Source organism: Haemaphysalis longicornis, unplaced genomic scaffold, assembly GCF_048455015.1.
Source record: "Haemaphysalis longicornis isolate Haplotype H1 unplaced genomic scaffold, Haemaphysalis longicornis Haplotype H1 scaffold_8, whole genome shotgun sequence".
Taxonomy (NCBI): domain Eukaryota; kingdom Metazoa; phylum Arthropoda; class Arachnida; order Ixodida; family Ixodidae; genus Haemaphysalis; species Haemaphysalis longicornis.
The window spans coordinates 117,529,767-117,551,987 of record NW_027526445.1 but is presented as its reverse complement, the minus strand read 5'-3'; the positions used below and the strand labels follow the sequence as shown (position 1 = coordinate 117,551,987).

At 49.5% G+C, this 22,221-nt stretch overlaps 1 protein-coding gene across 1 annotated transcript in view; it reads left to right on the top strand.

The window, feature by feature from the left end:
- Nucleotides 1-5,511: 5,511 nt before the first annotated feature.
- LOC144149794 (open rectifier potassium channel protein 1-like) overlaps nt 5,512-22,221 on the top strand; it is a 165,917-nt gene continuing 149,207 nt past the window's right edge. The window contains exon 1 of the mRNA XM_077681437.1: nt 5,512-6,173. The gene's annotated coding sequence lies outside the window, so the exon portion shown is untranslated. The remainder of the gene's footprint in view (nt 6,174-22,221) is intronic.

The following is a 22,221-nucleotide window of genomic DNA, read 5'->3' as shown; positions in this document are numbered from 1 at the left end:
CTCCCAGGACCCCAAACAAAAACTACACGGGTGGGCCGGTTACGGGATATAAATAAGCAAGGTGCTCTTGTCTGCAAACTCGATTTAGCCATTCGGCCGAAGTGAAACAGAAGATGCACAATATACCCACAGCCAAATCTAAACGTCTAAGACGGGTGGCAATGTTCATACTTGTCAAAATTATTGAACAAGAACAAAATATTACCCAAATGTGAGGCAGAAAATCAATACATAAAGAATATTTGCAGAGTTTTTTTATATAAAAAATTCATGGATTTGATTTTTGCGATAGCAAATGAAATACTACATCCACTGCAGAAAAAAAAAATCACTCCGTCGCCTGCTGTCGCCCGTGCCACTATAGCTTCTGGCGGCATTTTAAGAAATGAAACGACAACTGTTACGAATGTTTCTGCTAGATAGGTTCCACGTTCCGCTTGGAACGCTCGTGGAGAACGGCAACGGGGTTCTATAAACCTTGTAGTATGGCGCCTCTATTCCCGCGCATCCCCGCTATGCGGCAGCGCTGGCATCGAGGCACCTGGCCTGGGGCAGTGGAACGTGGTAAATTTAAATTGACATGAGCAAATCCCCAGCGTTTTTGCCTTGGGGGTAGTGCGACGGGAGAGGAACGCCATGAGAGGTGAGAGCGAAGGTAGGCATTTACTTGGCGAATGTCTATGAAAGACGACAGTTGCAACGAAAGGAGCAGATCGTTTTTACCTTGAGAGGAGCGCGACGGGAGAGGAACACCATGAGAGGTGAGGGCGAAGGGAGGCATTTACTTGGCGAATGTCTATGAAAGACGACAGTTGCAACGAAAGGAGCAGATATGCGGCTAATTTTTAGCTGCGGACACGAAAAATTACGATTTGCTAAACAGCTTCGCTGCTAAAAAAATGGCGCAGCTTGCACTATAGTGGTGCAAGGCTGGCGAAGTACCCCAGGGCTTGGGGCTTGTCCCCACACTGACCGCGCTGCAATGGGCCGTTCGCGCCACCCATAGATGGCGCGCTGGCTTCGGCGCGATACTCGGGGCTGTATCGTAGCCGTCTCATACGTTGTCGAGCGGAGACACGACGGCACTCGCCCTGCGCTTCTTCTTCCTCGGGAGTTACATACTTCTTCGGCCGACCCATGTGTTGCGGGAGTCTAAATGATGTGATAGGCGCGGAGTCACGGGGCACCGTGTGCTGCACATCCTGCTGTGTCCTGCGCTTCCCAATTCAGGCGCGAACGCACGTGAACTGGCGAGGAGAAGAGCACGCGAGAGATCACGCCACAAACGCTGGGCAGAGTGTTCTCGAAAGTCGAGTTGTGCCGGCGTGCGCAATTACGTCATAGCTAGGCTCCTCCCGGCTCCGCTACGAGGATATTGAACGCCTAGATCAAGGACCGGTAACTCTGAAGACTATCCTAGGGCCATGGACTTACCCCTCGAAGCAGCGTCAGGCTCTAAAAAGTTTGTTTTCTTATTTGTAGGACATTGGTCACACTTTAATATGGTTAATTCTGTGACACAATCTGAAAAATAGTCCGTCAAGCACGTCACGTCACGCCAGTGTTTTTTTTTCTTCTGCCCACCTCTTTCTAGGGCCTGTTTTCCCTACATCCCCGGCCCCTAGCAGAGAAGCCGGTAGACAATTGCAAACGCCGGCAAAACTGCTTTTTCAATAAAGAAACTTCTCTCTCTCTCTCTCTCTCTCTCTCTCTCTCTCTCTCTCTCTCTCTCTCTCTCTCTCTCTCTCTCTCTCTCTCTCTCTCTCTCTCTCTCTCTCTCTCTCTCTCTCTCTCTCTCTCTCTCTGTCTTTCTCTCTCTCTCTCTCTCTCTCTCTCTCTCTCCTGTCTTTCTCTCTCTCTCTCTCTCCTGTCTTTCTCTCTCTCTCTCTGGGGGAAGGTCGTCCAGGTCGGCGCAAGCCGGAGGAGTCTTAGGGGCGAAGCAGCTTAGGGGCTGGGCTGTTGGTGCCTCTTGTAGTCGTCGTAATCGTCGTCTCATGTAGTCACGGTACTAAAGAACCATGAAACTCGTTCACACCTCGCGCTAGAATGTAATGCGCACTAAAAAACACCGGGACACTTGTTTACCCCTAGCGCTGGAGCGCTTCGTAACGCGTACTAAAAAACACCGGGACACCGGAACAACGGGACCCTAGGGAAATTTTGGCCCTCGACCCAAAGGGGGCCTTTGACAACGTTACTCAGGACAGCATACTGGCTGCCCTTACCGCCACCGATTGCGGGGAAAGCACTTAAAGGAGCCATGAAGACAAAATACAAGTTCGGCTCATTAAAAAGGCTGCTTTGTCCTGGTAAAAATGATACCGATTTCATCGCAAACTTCCAAAAAATAACGGAGATATTAAAGAAAACGTGTGCAGCTATGGCGACTCGCTAGCCAGTTTCCGGCAACTTTTCTATGACGTCATGGAATCTTCTTTGGGCGATTGACGGCGGCCGAACTAATCAATCGCCAGGACACATGACCGAGCGATTGTAGTGGGGTCGCTAGTTCCGTTTGATCGAATCACTTGAATGGTAACGTGCACCTAACCCACTGAAAATTATCTTTTTAGTGCTGGCCCATATGACGTCACTCGGGCCGATAACACGTCACTGTGGCGCGAAATTTGAAAGTTCTTAAGCATTTCTTGCGTTTTTATCGGTTAAAAAACGCCTTTCGTGGCCGGAATGGAGCTGAGTGAGGTGCTGAAGCCTAACTCTTTAGAGTTAAACAAAGTTGTATTTTCTCTTCATGGACCCTTTAAGTTTACATTAGAGATTTTTATCCGATCTTACGGCCACACTCAAGATCGGCACAGTTACATCCAATCCCACCATCTGGCTTGGTGTCCGTAGCACCCCTCAGGGGTCGGTGCTCTCTCCGTTACTAAAAATCTGGCCCTTCTGATACTCCCCGATATGGTTGGCGGATATACCTAATCTAGGCCACACCCTGCACGCCGATGATAGCACCCTTTGGACGGGAACGGGTTCTGTGGAGAAGTCCCAGACACGCTCCAACATGCCATGCATGTAGTACACTAATTTGCCAAAGCCTGTGGTCCCCAGCGTTCACTTAAAAAAGCAGAGCTTCTTGCCATCTGCCCTCGCGCCAAACGGCACATCAGGGAAAACATGTCCTGCTTGCCGGCTGGGCCACCACCCCAAGCCCCAGCTTCAAGATCCTGGGTGTGCACCTCCAGGTCAATTCCAAGAGTGGCGTATCACTGCAGCGCCTCAAGCACACCATCGATCAAATAAGGCACATGATCAGACGGGTTGCCACCAAGAAGCGAGGCCTCAAGGAAGCCAATACCCTTCAATTAATTCAAGCTTTTGTCCACTCGAGAACTACTTTACGTCACTACCTATCTTCTCGGCGAGCAGAACATGAAGGTGCTGGATAAAATATTGAATTAATGCTTACAGCACCGAACAACACGACGAAGGATGAAGAGTGTGGCTACACTGACAAGCGCGGACTCCAATTAAGTGATGGTTTATTTCGGAAAACACAAATTTGAGTGTTTACATATCAGCCTGGCTGCGCGAACAAGCCTGGAAACCAGCAGGCACTGCCCATAATGGAGATAACCACCGTATTTTAGAAAAACAGCTAACAATTAAGGCGCGATTTAGCGCGTGGGGAGAACCGCCGCGGAGAACAGATAACCCAGTTCTTTCTTTGGAAGACTATGGGACGGCATGCTGACGCATGCGTCGCCAAGATGTGCCATTTCGGCGGCTTTTACAATATCCCTTGTTGATTGATTGTTGCTCCTAAAAACGACCACACATTCATTGTAAACAAGGACACAACTCTTACGAAGGGCACAACCCTGGCAATGGGCGCTCAAATGTCCGCAATGGGCACTCCGTACAGAGTGCCCCCCCCCCCTCTCCCCCCCCCCTCCTCCCCCCCCCCCCCCCCCCCGGACATTGTGAAGTGCCAGTTTAAGCATTTCGGAGGCTGCTGAGGCTGGGGCTCCACAACATGGTGGAAGGACTGATAGAGGGTCACCTTTCGAACCAGGAACTCTGACTGAGCAGAACTGCAGTGGGTCGCCGCATCCTCCACCAGATTGGCTAAGCACCGCAAGATGTTCCCCGTATGATGTGCTCCCGGACTCTTGGCGACAAAAACTGAAGATACCCCTTAAATGTGAACCCCTCATACCACGAGAGTCACCGACAAGCGCGGGCTGAAAGCGCTTAAAACCACCCTCGGCGCGAGTCTCTCGATATACACAGACGCCTCTCAACGTCGAGCGCAGCCGTATGCTGTCATCGTGGTTACCACCAAGGGTTCGAAAGGTAGCCATCTTTCACAACAAGGCTACCGGAATTACCAGTCGGGGTGGCCCGGGTGGCCGTGTCAACCACTCCTCAACCAGTTCCTACCAGTTCTTATGGACGCCCGCTCACGCTTCCGTGGAGGACAACAAATGCGCCCACCAACAAGACGGCGCTTTTACCTCCCAGGATATGAAGCTGCACGAGGACAGTCACTCGCTTGTCACGTTCGGGGATAAAACGCAACATTGTCACCTTCAGAGGCGGACCCTACCCCGCCACACCCTGAACTATGCAGGGAACAATAACCTACTCTACGACTGATACACTCTGGCTCCTTCCCACATCGAAGCGTCTGCACCCAATGCACTCTAGTCGCAACAACGCTCAATTTAAACTTTGCTCAGAAGTAGGTAAACTCCGCCACATAATCGGTGTGTGCGACCTTAGCCCTGGGCACCCTACTCTCTTTCCATCGACTGCCCAACAATTAAGAGCAATGGGAGATCTTGCTCAGCCCCTCCCCTCCCTGCCTACCTAGCTTCAGCTTGTTGCCAGAGTGCACAGGCAGCGCGGACTGCATATGGGCTGCAGTGAAGAAAGAACCACTCCCCTTGGCCGCGCTCTGTGCTGTTCAGAACGCTCAATGAAAGCATTCACTCCTCCTCTCTCTATAGCGCGAACGCCGCATGCTCACAGTTGAGACCATCCGCGTGGAGCTCAGACTAGACCACCCTCACCTGCCTAAGCCACGAAATCTTCCGAGGATGATGGGGAACGCTGACACGTTTAACAGGCCTCTCTCATTGAAAGAAAACATAGAACATTTGGTACTCCGAGCTTTAACCTGATCAGGTCACTGCAAAGTTCGTAAAAGGCTCTTCAGTGCCCTTTTGGAAGAACAAAAAGAAGAAAAGATTCCGGAAAGCTGCGTGATGGCGCGATGCGTCTTCATTCGGGAAAGTTGGACAAAGTCGACGCTATACACGATGCCAAAGATTCTACATCTACATTCCTTCTTGGAGGAAACATACGCGTTACGGGTAGCCGTGCGAACGGAGCCGCTGTCGGCATTTTTTTCCCCCGCTGTCTTACGTCACTGCGTTCGTCGAGTGACCCTGCAAAAAGCGGTTTCCTTGCCGTTTCTGCGCGGTGGAAAAAAGAATGACGCTGACAGCTGCTGCTGATCAGGCTCATTTGAGTTTTATGCACTCGTGTTGCAACAACTGCTCCGAGGCGACCACTTCCCGAGGAGGAATCGTTTGCCTGTCTACCTCGGCTGCTTCGATAGGAAAGCCGTTCTTCGTGCGCTGGCGATCGCCATCTTCGGATGTGTGTTCTTGTGAGTGATGTTGGCGTGCTGTAGCGGTTATCCATCGCAGGGTATTGTCGAGGGGCAGTAGCCAAGGCTGTCGTCAGGTGCTTTTAGGTATAGCTTGCTCGGTGTCTAGTCCGTTATGACTGCGCCCATGAATACCACATGTCTGTAATAACCACAGATCGCAGGACAAAGTGTAGCTGTGTGAGTTGCTCAAAGGAAGGAGTTGCGAAACGTATTGCCAGGAAAAAATTCAGAAGAAAATTGTGGTGGAACCGATACTTATTGTGTTGGACTCGACAACTGCTCCATTCATTTTCCTGTGCACAGTGCCATGTGATGTTCACTTTCCCGCCCTTGGAAAATCACCCCGAAGAACTTCACTGAAAAAGCCGCGGTTCACATTCATTTATTAAAGCGAAGTGGTAGGAGAAAAAACAACGCGGAAGTAGAATCCAGTGGAAAGAAGAAACACCGCAAACGAATTCCAGGATTGTCTGCCCCATCCAATGAAGTTTTCTCCAGGCGGCTCAACCATTACAGGAGCGGGAGCCTCAAAAAGGTGAGCTCATAATTGTCTCGCAATGGCTGCAACCGAGCAGAACGTATAGAATTCGAACGCTGGGAGAAGAGGAGGGGGAGGGGGCTACAGTGTCGTCAACAAATATAGGTACCATAGATACCATGGCATAGAGGGTACACATTCGGCACTTCGTGAGCTCTGGATGGGTAAGAGAAGTGGCATTCTCGTGATGTTAATCGCCGAGGTTGACGAGTTCAGGTGCTTTCCTTTGCGAGGAATCCTGCGGGTCGTAAAACGTGGATCTATAGCGTACTGTGAATTCTTGCGCCATTGCTTCGCATTGCAATCGGGAGAAGCAATCTTGCTCCGTGTTCTGCTCCGAGTAACCCGCTCAGACGAGGGATGACTAACCGTGTCACCCGACGCGAGTCCGACTTTAATCCAACATAGCTAGTTAAGTTGCTAACTTGGCTACAGAAATTATAATACTCACCATGAGCTGGCGAAGAAAAAATGAAGTGAAGAAAATGGACACGGGGCGGGTCACGTCAAGCGCATGAGGGACAATAACAGGTGGGCCATCCGATTAACGGAGTGGCTATATACCAATGGACCATGAACGCAATAGGGGTCTCTGTAGAGGGATGAACTACGTGTGTTCGGGGGCAACGAGTGGACTCGACTAGCACACAATAGGCGTGGCTGGAAATCTTCGGGGGAGGACTTCGTACTTCAGTGGCCAGTTCAGTTCAGTTCAGTAAAACTTTATTGAGGTTGGGTAAGGGATTAAAGGGAGAAACTTGGGTGGAATCCTCTTTCCAGGGCACCAGAAGCTTGTGCCCCGGCCCAGGCCCTGTCGTTCAGCTGGCGCTGGTCCTCCAAGGCCTCGCTGGCCAGAGTCGCCTCGCATGGTTTCTATATAGTGAATGAGGTGTATTGTTCTGTGTTTGCCATATAAGTGGGCAATTCCATATGGTGTGGAAAAGGGTGGTTTTTTCATTACATTGATAACAGTCCTCACTAAATCTGTCTGGGACGTAAGCGCCAGCCTTGATTTGTGTGGGAGTGTGTTACTTTGTATTCTTCTCAGTGTTTGTGCATCGTGGCCACAACTAGGATGGTGATGATGATTATGATGATGATGATGATGATGATGATGATGATGATGATGATGATGATGATGATGATGATGATGAGTCACCGTGAGGAATATGATTGCCCTCCCGCCATTCGCTCGCTCCAGGATTTTTGAGCAACAGGAACAGAATTATCGCCAGAAACAGGGGACAGGGGTGTCTTTTGGAGGGGGTCCTTTATTTGTTGACAATAGCGCACCCGCTCTGACTCAAGAGTTTTAACACAATTTGGAGCTGGGCTAGTAGGTAACTTTGATCTCCGAAAAAAAAAACAGAGCTAAAGAAACTATAACAGCGAAAAAATTGTGCCCAATCGACTTATTGGGGAATGGAGGTATTTTTGGTGTTTGTTCTGCCTTTATCTCACCCCTGCTCGACGTCGTTTTTAACTCAACGTGCATTTTCTCCTTCGCTTTTGAAGTAATTGCGGGAGGATTCTAAATTAAATAGAACTGTGTGATTTTGTGATCAACCTCATCTCAGTGTACACTGATGCATATTCAGGCATGCGTAATTTTTTATTTATGTTTTCCTTGTTTTTTTAATTAATGGCGTCAGAATGCTTGATTGGACCTGCTTTTGTTGAGTAATTTTCATGTCCTTTAATATGATGTAAAAATACAATGGTGAGACATAATCGTGAGAAGACTCTCGATGAACTAACAAGACCTTCGCGGTCTTGTTAGTTCATCTTCAGGTTTGGCTAAATTTTGAATATTTTTATTTTTTGAAAGCTACTTTACATTTGTATTCCTTAATTCTTACATTTTCGTTCTTATTCTGTTTATTATTATTTTGCGGTTCATTTTTGTGTGTATACGTGTGCATTGTCAATCTTTTCATGAAAACTACAAGGGGGGGGGGGGGTTGAATTAAGTAGTCATTTTGCATGATATGACTACTGCAGTGGCTCTTCGAGAGGTTTCCAGACATCATTTCTTGTATGAGACATTCCTGAGAACGTAGTGTTCGCCACGAAAAATCAATTTTTATACACGGTGACTGAAGGCATTTTCGATGTCATACCAAGCTTAATGAGTATTCATTGTTCATGGAAGGCGAATCGGCAATTGAACTAGTTGATAAGGGGTCTTCAACACCTTGAAATATAGCGCAATACTGACAAGGAGACAAAGAGAAAAAATGATATGAGACACGCCACAGCATTGAATCGCAACTTAACTTTTGTCGAATTGAAGTTCTTGCTTAAATGCTTACAACCTAGCACCCATGCTACGACGATTCACAATCGCTTCGAAAATATACGTGGTTATCCCAAGAACGCTCCCATAAACGTGTCACTTCTTTCCGTTTGTGTACGTGTCAGTACGTGCTCTTTCCAAGTTGTTAGAGATGCTTACAGAAAATTTCAGGCAGAAAGCTGTAAAGTGATATGATTTAAAGTGGGTGCGGCAGATTGGAATGATTAGCGGTTTCGACTGCATCGACATACCTGACTACGTGGTTTTATGATGCAAGATTCCCTTCCCCCGTCGGTCCGCCACTTCCTCTGCGCAACCAGCGACACCTACTGGTTCGCTTCAAACAATCCTCCTATTTTTGTGAGCAACTGCTACGAGAACCCCACTCTTCGGTCTGAGTGGCCTTGGGTTTGAATCACGGTTTTTGGCGCGAACGACCTAGATTCACTCCCCAGCAGCGCCGAAATTTCTGTAAGACCAGTAATTGTTTTAACAGCGAAGCTTCTGTTGCTGGCGGTAATGTGTGCGGTGTGCGGCGTCAACAAAAAATTACGTGTCATAGTTACTCTTGCCGTGTACCTCAAGCGTGAGCACGCGTTTTACGAGGACCACCCGGCGTCGTCCAGGCTTGCGCGTGGTGCTCGCAAAACGAATGCCAAGAAAACAGTTCACGTGCGTCCGTGCCTCAAGGGGAGAGCTCAAGACAGCTCACACTACCGTCGCCCAGTTCGCGGCACCGACGCAGCGGAATATTCCTACCGTGCAGCCTGCGTCGCCGTAGTGGTCAACTCCCGAGGAGACTCTGTTGCTGCGTGCTCGGTGTCCATGCCTCACCCTGAAGTTGGTGAAGAAGTCGCCATTGCTCTGGCCCTTACAGCTGCCCCGGCCACCGCAATAATCTCCGACTCGCAGAAGGCTCTTCGGAACTTTGCGACGGGTCGTGCATTCCCCATCACCACACGCATCCTGCAGACAGGACCGACTCCGCCTGCACATTGCCCACGCCTGATACGGACACCGGCCCATTCGTCCCATCCGGGTAACGAGCTGGCTAACGAGGTAGCCCGAGATTTCTGCTGCCGGGATGCCTCGGATGCTGCCTCTCAACCGCGGCCGGGAGGGAGGAATTGCCTGGTTAGGTATCGGGACATAACACAGCACTACTGCCTTAGTCGGATGCACTTCCCCGGCCCCGCTCCCACCTTAAAGCGCAGGCAGTCCGTTCAGTGGCGTCGACTCCAGACGAACACTTTCCCGCATCCTGCATTGTGCCACCTCCACTTCTCACGCGATACTGCCACACGTGCACATGGTGCGGCGCGCCTTTCGCTTCCCTTCACCACATGGTGGGCGCGTGCCAGCCCCCACCCCCCCCACAAACCCCCCCTCCATCCTACTCTGTCCCTGCCCCTTACCACGCTAGAGCAATGGGAGGCTACACTGCTCAGCTCCGACGCACAAGTGCAAGAGTGTGTAATCCAGCTGGCCGAACTCGCCGCTAGGGCCTACGAGCTCCTGGCCGTCGATTAGGGGACTGTAGTGTGCCGGTGCTCCCAGCCGGCGCCTCTTTCTTAACATCTCTGGATGAATAAAGTTTTTACCACCCCCACCACCACCATCGGTTGCCGCCTGTTCTAGCGCGTGCTGATGCGTTCCACTTTGAGAGAAATGTGAAAGCCTGCGGACAAGGCGAACAGGGCCCACCAGCCATGCACGAGGACGACGATATAGATGGATGTGACAATGACTACAACTACCGCAGTGAGAAGCGACGACAGAACATATAAATAATCAATTTCAAACCTAATGCAATGCGTGGTGATGTGTCCTTCAGTGCTTACATAGACGGAAATCCTCCAGTTCAGCTATGGTTCAAGCCTTGCGCGACTTAGTGCATGCTTCGCCAATTCTTTTTTTTTACTGCAAAATGTGCTTTGCGCTCGTTTATACGTATTCTTTTCTTAAATAAGGGCTGTTTCACATCTGTCAGGTCGGTTTAGACGCGGGGCGCGGCGATACGTTCAATGAACGTCCTGCATCGCACTGGAAGTGCCTGGATTGTACCTATCTCGGAACAAAATATCCCTTTACTGATACTATATCCCTACCGGTACGCGCGAGCATTACGCTTATAAACCACTCTCTCATTGCGACGCATTCGGATGACCCTAAATGTGGCTTTCTTCTTTGAAACAAACAATATTCTCCAACTCTAGATCAAGGTATCAGATCACTGCTCTTATATTACGTATGAGTGTTTTGCCTCAGATAACCCCTTTCCTTTACCCCATGCGAACTGCCAGCTGGCAAGGGTTCCCTTTCTATCCCAGTTCTAGTGGTCGGACAATTTAGCAGGGTATATTGTGACGAGGATGTCAGGCTCTGTACTATGCCGACGGGTATGTGTCGGTGTCTGCTGGCCATGTACCAGGCTGATGGATTGATGAGCGCTGAGCAGCTAGAAGTCGACTCTGCTCGGACTCTGCTTGGTTGGGGCGTGCATCTGGACATCCACGCGTCTGCTCGGTATAAGCAGACGCGTGGAGTCCCTCAGGGGTCTGTCATCTCCCCAGTGTTATTTAATGTGCTCTTGAGCTCCATACCTATTCAACCTGATGTACAAACATGTTTATGCAGATCATTTTGCCTTTTTCTCTTCTTCGCAGAATATTCATTCCCTGTTTCATTCTCCTCAGTAATATTTGAACTCCCTGGAATTATGGCTGGACACTTATATTTTCGTTTAATATTAATAAGTGACACTTCTAGTGTTCCCCCTTACAGACCCAATATCGGTTTTGTTATTATATCGTCAACAATCCATTCGGCAGGGTGATTCGCATAATGCCTTGGAGTCATATATGACAGTAAATTGAATTGGAGCCTACACATTGAGCACATTGCAGCGAAAGGCTCCCGCGCTGTCGCTCTTTTGAGGGGTCTTAGTCACAAGCGAACAGATGTGAGAGCAGATACGCTTTTGATGATTTCGCTGGCTCTGAGATCTATAATTAAAGGAGCCATGAAGGGTAAATACAACCTCGTTTAATTTGAAAGAACTAGGATTCAGTATCCCACTCAGCTCCATTACAGCCACAAAAGATGTTTTTTAACGAAAAAAAAAGCAAGAAGTATTTAAAACCTTTCAAATTTTGCGCCACAATGACGTGTTATGAGCAAGAATGACGTCATACGGGCCTACAATAAAGAATAATTTTCAGTGCGTTAACTGCACGTTAACATTCAAGTGATGCGGTCAAATGGAACTAGAGGCCCCATTACAGACGTCCAGTCAGGTGTCGTTGCGACAGGTCAGTTAGGCGGCCGCCAACGCACAAACAAGGTTCCGTGACGTCATAGAAAAGTTGCGGGAAATTGGCTAGGGGGTCGCGACTGCTTCACATGTTTTCTTCAATATCTCCGTTATTTGTTCGAAGATTGCGATGATATTGGTATCATTGTTATCGGGACTAAGCAGTCTTCCTAATAAACCCAACTTGTATTTTGTCTTTATGGCTCCTTTAAGCTACAGCCTTTGCTGAAGCTGGAACGACAATCATTGCGCTGCTGCTTAGGCCTGCCCGGTTACGTCCCAATTCGGGTGTTGTATTTAGAATCCGGAGTCCCAACGCTCAACTCCAGGTTCAAACACCTAACAGCCAATGCATTCGCAAAGTTCCTTCAGTTCCCGCTGGACATACCAGAGGCTATTTTCCACCTGCATGCAATGTCGCTTTTTGGTTCCTAGGTCATTTTTTCCAATTCTTTGCTTACTCCATTAAACACCACCATCCTCTCATTTCCCGCCTTGAAGTTACCATCCACAGAAGTGAGGATTTTGTTAGATAATATTTTCCCGAAAAATGCCAAGTTTCTCCCGGCTAACATAATTAATAACATTCTTCTGGCTCACCAGTCCGAATACCCATCCCACGTGGTTTTTGCAAATGACGCTTCGCCGAAAGATGAGAAGGTTGGGGTGGGTATTTTCTCTCCGGCATTGAATTGGTCTTTTTCATTGCGATTACCATATTTCATCCCCATTTTTTATGTAGAATTTCTCGCCCGCATTCTTGCAATCCTGAAACTTGATTCGGCGCATTCTTCCGTGGTGTTACTCACAGTCTCCCTGTCCTCCCTCCCACCCTGTCCACCGACTCCCATGTGCAGCGGGTGTGGAGAGGGCCTATCCGTAACCCACATACTCATTCGATGCAAGGCACTCAACACGACACGACAAAAAAATTCCCTCGCACTTCCCCGAGGGGGAGAGTGTGTAAGTGCGAATGCACGGTTGTTGATTGCGCGATTACGGTGGATATCGTGATCTTAATGAGTAGTCGAGAGATTACACACACGCACACAACTACAAAAAAAAGATATTTCACTCGTTATTGCTGGTACCGTTGCCCGGTCCGCCATCATCGTTATCGAGATGCAGGACCAGCGACCGCTCTCGACGACGGCGCGCGCTCGACTAATACCCTCCCGCGCCACGCGGCCGCTACACGAGCGCCCTCACGCGTCGCGCCCGCCGTTACGGCGAGGGCTACACGAGCGCCCTCACGCGTCGGAATGCGGAGCGCCCGCTACGCGAGCGAGAGCTCTCCCGCCCGAAGTGGAGAGGAGGCGCCCAACACCCGCAGTCACTGAGCGGAGAGAGGAGGAGGAGAGTAGCGCGCGCCCATCTACCCCCGTTGCTAGGGAAGACGAGGAGCGCGCGCACCCGCAGCTGTTGCTATGCGGACGACGGCGGCGGACGATTCAGGCTCGCTTAAGAAGTGCATTCGCACTTAAAAACACTTCAGAGAACTCTACAGACAACACATTCCGCTACACCCATCGTTGTTGTTTGGTGACGATACCATGGTTTCTGTGAAACGCGTTTTTAAGTATTTTTCAGATGTTGAGTTTTTAAACCACATTTCCTATCATGTATAATCAAAACTGGCTCTATACACCAGCCATCACCGTTGCCTTTTATTGATTTAACCATTCGTCTGGCTTACACGTTTTAACACCGACTTTTTTGTGGTGACCACTTTTGTTTGGCGCTCTTTGTCCTAGCTGGCCTAGCGCCAAAAAATACCCAACAATCATCATCACCCCCTGTCCTGCATCCCCATTCACGGGCGGGAGATTCGAATCGTTTGGCTGCCCGCCCACTGTGGGTTAACCCTCAATGAAGCCGCCTATATGTTAGCTAAAACAGCTTTGGCTTCACCGATTGTAGAGGCCCCGTTTGCTTGCGTGTTGCTGGCATGTTATCGCAACTGCCTGTTGGTCCAATACACCTCTGATCACAAGCTGTGCACTTCCCCTGAACTCGAATATCTCAGGTTCCGCTGGAAACGAAGTCTATGCCAGACTCGCTTGTGCGAAGTATCGCTGACCTCTTTTCGCTGTGGTGTCCTACACTTAATCGATACCTATATCGGGCAGAGCTGACAACCTCTCCCTTGTGCCACTTTTGCCACGAAATTGAATCCGAAGAACATTTTTTTTATGAACGTTTATTTTGCCACAGGGCACATATATGGGATTATGAGGGGATGGTGATTAGATAAAAATGAAAATGTTCGCTTCGCGGATGAAGTCAAGGAGTGAACGATGATGGCGCCCATGTATCCATGCGGCGTATGCGGAGGAGTCGTCTACGCGGAGGCCCGTCGCCAAAAAGGTGCCGCAGTCTCGTCGACCTCAAGGCGAGGCAGGACCACAGCAAGTGGTGAAGGTCGGCGATCGCGTCGCTGCGGTGGCACACTGGACAACCAGGGTGCCGGAGAAGGCTGCTGGAGACTCCCTTGCGGCGTCTTGCACTGCCATTGACTGTTTTAATGCTTTTGTCGTTTGGTGGAACTAAGCTGGGCCAATGCCATAAAGATGTGTTCAACGCCATCCACTTCTTCATTTCGGAGAAGGCTCGTCGGCCGTGCTAAAACTATTCCGATTAGGCTGACTTTTACCAAGTTTTCCTACTCTTCACTCTGTTGTTTTTTCTTGTTTTTTCTCTTCCTGTCTTTTTAACTTAGACTAAATTCTTTCTCCTGCTTCACTATTTTCCGTTATGTGATTGATTACCATGAAAAAAAAAAAGAACTCTTTTTGGCCAATCCTCCTAAGTGGGTATGTGCCATTTTTTGAGCCACCACTACCACCCTACTCTTGCTTTCTCCTCGTAAGTACCCCTGTGAATAAACAACTTCCCGAACTCGGTGCTCACGCCGGCGCTCGCGCGCTACATGTGCCCCGACGTCTACGACAGCGAAAAGTGCAGTGTTTGTAAGAGTGCTACTGCTACGCTGACTCACGTGTTGTGGGATTGTGAACTTAATCCAGAAGAGGCGGCTGCCTACCCAGGCAGGCTGCCGAAGAGAGAGAGAGAGAGAGAGAGAGAAGGCTCTTTATTGAAAGAGCAGAGAGTTTTGCCGGCGTTTGTGATCACCTACATGCTTCTCTGCTAGGGGTCGGGGATGTAGGGAGAACAGGCCCTAGAGAGAGGTGGGCAGAAAATAAAAAAAGAGAGAGAAAAAAACTAAGAAGCAAACAAAACAAAAACACTGGCGTGGTTTGGCGGGCTTGGCGGACTATTTTTTTAGATTGTGTTACAGAATTTACAATTTTGAAATGTGGCCAATGTTCTCCAAATATGAAAACAAACTTTTTAGGGCCTGACGCTGCTTCGAGGGGCAAGTCCATGGTCCTAAGATGGTCTTCAAAGTTACCGGCCCTTGATCTAGGCGTTCAATATCTTCAAAAAAACGGGATCTTGGTGCCAAGTAGGCCACACATTCTAATAAGATATGTTCGACGGTTTCTATTGTGGGGTTATAGAGAGAGGGGTTAAAGTAGACTTGGTTTACTTTTCCCTGCAATAGCAAAACCGGCGACGAGAGAGACTAATCCGTCTTCGTCTTCTCGTTTCGTCCAGCTAGCAAGCTATCTGCCCCCACCCCGCGGCTGCGCGCTGTACCGCGCCAGCCGCGGCGGGCCGTGGCTCGACGGAACAAAGGAAGCGACAAGTGTTTTCGCTCATTGACATTTATTACAGGATAATAAACATTCAAAGAGCATGCAGGCTAGCTGCTTGACGGCGAGGATCTAGTTCCTCGCCCGGGCAATTTAAGGGAATCGAGAGGTTCGACTCACCGCGACAACAGTCATCTCCGGGGGCGCCTCAGCGCGCTCGCGTCTGCCTCGCTGGGACGCCGATGGCAGCCATTGTCGCCCTCCTTTTTGCCCGATCCTCGAAGGAAGGAGGTCGCTAGGCACGTCCTCTCGCCTCGCTTCCCGAGCTCCAACTCCCCCCGCAGCTCGCATCCCGCGCGCGCTCGCCGGCTTAATTAAAGGAGCCATGAAGAGAAAACACAAGTTTGGTTCATTCGAAAGATTGCCTCGTTAGAGCCATAACGACACCATTTATAACGCAAACTTCGCTCAAATAAGCTACATAATTAGGAAAAACGGGAATGGTCATGCGACCCACCAGCTCATTTCCCGCAACAGAACCTATGCCGTCACATGGGCTAAGCTCTGCGATTGGCGGAGGCCGGCAAAAGCAAACGCATGTTAGGCAGGGCTTACAGCTTGCATAGCGAGCTAAATGCCCGTGAAACATACTGCACATTCTTTTTATGACAAAGAACGGTGGAGTAAACGGTTGAAGGTCCGAACGAACTCGCAAGCGTGTGCGCCAATGCGTACGAAACTAGCGCGCCGGCCGAGCTCGACATCTCGCCGTCGCGCAGACGAATTTTCGGGTTCGAGGCTATTCGGGGCCAACGAACCGTTCCAGCACGCACAGCCGCGACCTTGCTTCGTATCGTAATCCCTTCACAGGAGGTTGGCCGTCATATCGCCAACCAGCAAAGGTAAAAATAGAAACGAGGGGAGTAAGGAACAGCAAGAAGCGACGAGATAGTGCCAGTCGTCGCGTAAGTTTCGAATGGTGTTGGTTTGCTGCTGTCGTTACGAGCTCGTTTCCAGTTTACAACCACTGAAAACTTCAGTTTGTTCAGTTACGGCAGGGACCCTTACGTTAGCTCACTCCTGGAACATGCTGGCGCTCGTTGCCGACTTCGTCAAATCGCTCTGACCTTGGGGAAAAAAATGCCGTAAACACCGCGCATTGACGCTCGTATCTTTCTGGTCGAAGCAGAGAGCTCGCGCGAACGGCTTTCCATACACGACACCGGCCAACTGGCATAAGTGATACTGCTACTGAAATTGAACTATTATTAACCGTAATCAAAATACGGCACATACGTACCAGTCTATATTCGTCCGTCGCGACGGGGCTGACGAGGCAGCGGTGCCGACGGCTGGGCGTTCGTCTGTTGTGGCTATCGCGGAATGGTCGCTTTCCCGTCCACCGCGTATCCCACAACTCTTGCCGCTCGTGCACTTAGAAGCATTGAGCGTTATTGTGGTGTGAGGTTGTTAAATGCAAGCCCGAGCTCCTCGGCGAGAGTTTTGTTCTCCGGATCAGGCGATTCCATGACTAGGGCTGCGGGTGCACTAGGTTTTACTAGTATTTTTAAAATGGCCGCCGTCTCGATCGACTCCCGCGTGTGGGTGCTATATGGAGTCGACATACTAAGTATCTGTTTCATGGACCGGCTCTATGACGCCATTGTACACGTCACGGAATGTTCAATTTTAGCGGGAGATTTAAAATTTTGGCTTAAATTGCCTTATTTATCAGTGAATAAAGCATCATTTGCTTCCGGGAAAGCGCTTGGGGTACTATGAAACACCTAATCTTTCGAATAAAACAAACTTTTGTTTTCTCTTCATGGCTCCTTTAAAGACACTCCTACGGCGAGGAGGTAGATCCCCCTCGCCGACGTCTTGCCGAGCAAGTTCCCGCGAGGAGCAAGCGGTGTGGCGAAGCCGAACCAAAGGGAACGCGCTAAGGTCGCGTTCCCACACTATGGAAGAACAGTTATCGCAGTGCGGGTTGGTGGTCAGTCCGAGGCGAAGGACATTGCTAGAGCCGTTTTAGCACAAGACTCAGTGCAACAGCTACAGGCGGTCCAGCGGATCGAGGCAGCTCTCGCTCGCCAAACGCGCAGGGATGCATCCGACGCGATCCAGGGGCTGAAGCCTAGCGGAGAGCGTTGGATTCCCCGACGTAAGCGACGGGACACGACTTGATGACTGCCCCCATATAGTCAGGTAGCAAAAGGGCCCTGCGTGGCTCCCTGCTACCTCCGCCGGAGACTTCAATAAAGTTCACTTCTCTCTCTCTCTCTCCCTATATCAGTATTTCTAGATCGAAATGTACTGCTGTTGCCGAGGTATTTATTGTCCTTAAATTGTCCCAAATCGAGCTCGAGAACGGTAAGCTCAAGAACCTGCGAACTACCGCAAAAATTTGTCACATACAAAAATGGTGTGCTCCGCACTGATTCTCTTTCTGTAAAGGCTGTGTACATTAGGAGAAACGTGAAAATACGTCTGATGGTGTCGCATTTTTGCTACAGAGGGGCGTCGTGTGGGTTCAGTAAGACTTAAACGAGGCTTGTTCACGCTGTTATTGTTTACATCGACCAACAGGACGCATATACCTACTTAGGAAGATTATTCAAGGATTAGTGCGAGTTACTGCGCTTTCATAGAAGCTAGAAATGATTATGTCACCTGTAAGCCACAAACCCTATTGGAAGTGACATGCATTAATGCTGCGGCTTTTCCTCTATTGTATGCGCCTCTTGCCGCTGCCGGCGGCGTCCCTATCTGTCTCGAAGCTTCTATGCTTAAAAGGGCACTGACACAAAAAAATTGCATCCTATATATTTTTTTTTTTTTGTGGTTGTTGCGATAAATACCTAACGACCTATTTATCACGTCTGGAAACCGCATAGGGTTCAGCGCACGGCGGTTGTTTCATTATAGACGTTTTTAATGCGGCCAGTCGCAGTTTCAGTTTCAGCGGGTGCCTCGAAAGGTTGAATCTTGTATACACAAAGCTGTCCACGTGACTGTCGGACGGATACCACAGAGCAGAGCTCTCGTAGCACTGTCGATTCCGCGTCGGCGGCAATTTCTGCTAATGCCGCTACATACGGGTCTCGTCAGCCGCTTAATTAAAAGCGACCGTGGACGTGATACAGGCGCTGCGAGTGCCGCGGCTAGAGAACGACGCCGGACGCTCGAGGCAGTGGGTGGGGATGGATGGATGTGAACATTTATTGACTGATATATTACAGAGAGGTAGCATGGAGAGACGCGCGCTGCAGGAGCAGCCGGCCGGTCTCCCTGTAGGTCCGCCTACAGCTGTGTTCGGCTTAGCACTGCGGCGGATATTCGATTGCCGCTCTCATAAGTGGTGCAGATGACAACTTCTAATGCAATTTGCCAGCACATCATTACCTCCTTCCTCGTATCTACAGCTTTGTTCGCACCATGAGTCCTATTTAGTGCAGTGGTATACTGCGCCACCTCGCGGCCGCGGCCGCCGCCCGCACAGCGACCGTCTGTCGTGTGCCCGGCGCGTTTTCGCATCCAGTGCAATAAAAAGCAATAAAAATAGAGTGCCTGGAATCGCTGTAGAACTTAGGTCGCGGCCAGCTGCCCGATGAGCCAACAAAATCCCGGCGCCCCGCCGCCAACAATCGGGTCGTTTGCAGCTCGAGAGCAAAAGCACCGACCTCCGACTGGAGCGGCGAGCTGACAAAAAACGACGGCAGTGCGGAAGCGGCCAACACAAACTCGTAACGTGTTTGGGTGTTGTTTATTTACTCCACATCCAAGTAGATGTTGATCTCGCGAGGACCTCAGCTGGCTGCTCGGTTGCGTTACGCACACTTTAAAATTGATTTAAATATGTTCTAGGCTGTATTTGTCGCTGACATTTTGGAGATGATGTATGTGTGCTCACACCAATCTATCTCCCAAGTTATTTCGCCTCCAAAATTTACCCCTTTAACTATACAATACACCAGCCAGTAGTCCTTTAACTATACAACTCTACACCACTTGTTAAGAGCTGGGGAAACTAAAAACAAAGAAAATTTGGTCTGTCTGTCTGTTTGTCTGTCCGCACTCGACAGAACCGCTCTGTCAGAAATCGGTGGGCCGAACCATTCATCTGGTGGCGGGTTACTCAGCGAAGCGGTTTCTGTTTCATTGGGTTGCGCACATTCACAAAATAAAGCACCATACCGGGACGCAGTTAAATGAGTACACGAAACTTCTGCATCTAGCAGGCCAGAGGTATCCATGTGATTAGAGGCAGGAGCGGCTGTGTCGCGTTCGACGCAACACTCTCTCCTTCTCTCCGTGGCTCTAATGCGGCGCCGAGGTCCGACTCCACACTCTCTCCACTTTTGCTGCTGCCGCGCTATGTCCTCCCACCCGGTTTTCTGCGCACGGACGCGCTCTGATCGTAAACATTTCCCGGCTCGATTACCCCCCTTCAAAACGCAGGCGGTGGATGCATACAAGGTCTACAGGTAAACAGCTTCGCTGCAAAATTATACTGAGGTTTCACTTCGGTGATATAGACTACGTGCAAGAGCGTCAAATACTCTCTGAATGCTCTGATTACGCGGCTTGGCTGCGCCAACCATGAAATGCTTCACCTTCAAGCTTCACATTGCCGAATGTTGTACAAACCGCTAAGCTGGCTGTCTAGGACGTGCTAAGAAGCATCAGGGGCGGTATTCTCTAGTTTTGTCCCTTTTGCGTCCTTTTCAAAAGTGTCCCTTTTGGCAAGCCCTGATTGGCTAAAAACAAACAACCGGAAGTGATGTAACGCAAGCGTAACAAACCTATTGCCAACGCTTATTGCTTAACCGGAAGTATGTCACGATAAAAGGGACTCAAAAGGTACGTTTTCAAAAGGGACAGTTACGAGAATACCGCCCCAGGTGTGATTACTCACGACGTTACCTCATCATCTGGCTTCGTTGCGTATCAGCAACGCCAGGAAGCTGTGCGGCACCGTTTCTTATCTCCAATCGGGGTGGTGATCTCGGGCGAGGTCCCATAATCTTATCTGACACGAGTGGCTTAAGGCCCGGTTTCATACAGTTTACCCATCACTGACCACAAGATAATGGTCCTCTCTTGATTATGGGGTTTAATGCAACGACGCTACTGGGGCGATGAGGCGCGCTGTAGAGGAGGGCTCCGGATTAATTTTGGCCACCTGGGGATCTTTCTTTAACGTGCGCCGAAATCTCGTACACGCGGGCGTTCTCACTTTTCGCTTCCATCAGAAAAGCGGCCGCCGCGGCCGGGAATCGAACCCGCGTCCTCGGGCTCAGCAGCACAACGCCTTAGCCACTGAGCCACCGGGGCGGGTGATAATGGTCCTTTCAACCAAACTCGATCCACCACCGCCGACGCATCGCATTGCTGAAAATTAAGTGTAGTGCATTCGTATTACAATGCATGAGTAGCCTTAGGTGCCTCTCTGATTTTTTTTTCGTTACAAAATGACGAAGTATAAGGACGAGCGAACTGCCCTGCAGTACCAGAAAAACTGGATGCAAGCATGCACCATAAAACACCAAGAGTGCTGAAAAAGACGCGTCCATCACGGCGAGAAACTCTGACATGCAAAATTGTTCTTTTGGAACCCGAGCGTTTAAATAGCAACAAGACGTCTCGCCCGGATTCTTGGTTCCTGACAGTAACTAATTGGCTGCCCGAAGAGACAGACGGGAACGTCATGCGCTCGTCCTGTCGGTTCTTTCCATTCCTGTTTCTTTGGGTAGCCCGCTGTGTGTTTAAATTCATTGCTTTCCAGCTGAGGCGGCAAAAAAACAAAAACAAAAAACACGCTGGAGTTGGTAGTCAATGGGAGAGGCCTCCGTCCTGCTGTGGACTTAAACATGATGATGGCAATGATAATCATGACGACGGCTAACTAGGACAAAGCCTGATTGACTTTTCTCCCTTTTTTTCCCCTTCCGGCCGTATATTTGACTTCTCCCAGTAAACGTCCCAAAATGTCGACTGTGGACATGCTGAAAATAATTTCGGTGGGATTGTGCTACCTTGTCCGGCGCCGTTCCTGTAGGGGTCGTCCAGATCTTTTTATGGAACTTTATCGCGCCCGTAGCTTCCTTGCATAAGAATACATGTTTGCGCTAGTTGATTCATGGCTGGTTGGAAGAAACAGTGCGAAAACCGGCACAGCGAAACGAAGCGCATGTGAAACGGAAACAGGAAAACGGGGGCAGCGCCTGTGTTGTGTCTTCCTTTCGTTGACCCTGTTTTCGCCCTGTTTTTCTTTTTTTTTCTCTCTCTCAACCATTTCTTTCATACATTCCCGTTGCACGTGTTATTCACCCCCTGTTCTCTAAATGCCATCACAGCACAAGTTCCTACTGCTATGTATGAAGATGTTCATTGCGGTCCGCGGATTTCTCCATTACAAGATCGATGGCATGGATGAGACCTATTGTTGAGTAGCCTTAAATAAAGCAGCCTATTCTATCGGCTGTTCGAAAACTAGGGTGTTAATTATACAACTGACTCATACTTTTGGCGAACAACGTGTTTAAAACAGAGTGTAACGAATCGGCAGCTTATTCTTTTTGGCACCACCCATTTTGTTAATTGGAATTGCAAGTGTTCACATTTTTTATGTCAGTACTAGTACGCGTAGTAGCCTGAGACGTACGGGGAATAATTTGGCTAGCTTTCATAACACATCACCACCATCTATGGTAGATCATCGGTTATTCAGTCGCCCCCTGCGGCTGTGCCTATTTTATATATTGCCACACAGTTTGT